The sequence below is a fragment of the Penaeus monodon genome, chromosome 32 (assembly GCF_015228065.2).
Source record: "Penaeus monodon isolate SGIC_2016 chromosome 32, NSTDA_Pmon_1, whole genome shotgun sequence".
NCBI classification, from domain to species: domain Eukaryota; kingdom Metazoa; phylum Arthropoda; class Malacostraca; order Decapoda; family Penaeidae; genus Penaeus; species Penaeus monodon.
Window position 1 is genome coordinate 18,633,660 of NC_051417.1, and position 212 is coordinate 18,633,871.

At 28.3% G+C, this 212-nt stretch overlaps 1 protein-coding gene across 2 annotated transcripts in view; it reads left to right on the forward strand.

The window, feature by feature from the left end:
* The window catches only part of LOC119593709 (sodium- and chloride-dependent glycine transporter 2-like), a 32,059-nt gene that overhangs the window by 15,057 nt on the left and 16,790 nt on the right, over positions 1–212 (forward strand). The gene's annotated exons all lie outside the window — the stretch shown is intronic.

Below are 212 nucleotides of genomic sequence, written 5' to 3' on the forward strand. Positions count from 1 at the left end.
ATATAGACCTATTTATGCTAATGTAATCCTGATAAAAGCCTATGCTGAGTCAGCTTCTAAGGTCATCATTTTCTTTTGCACATATTTAGTGTTCACAGATATAAAAGAAAGATAGTCTTTCTGTATTTAAACACTTTGAAAGGTGATTGTATTCTTACATTTGCATATTCTAAAGTATGTAAATGTAAGAATGCAACTATATGAATTTTCAT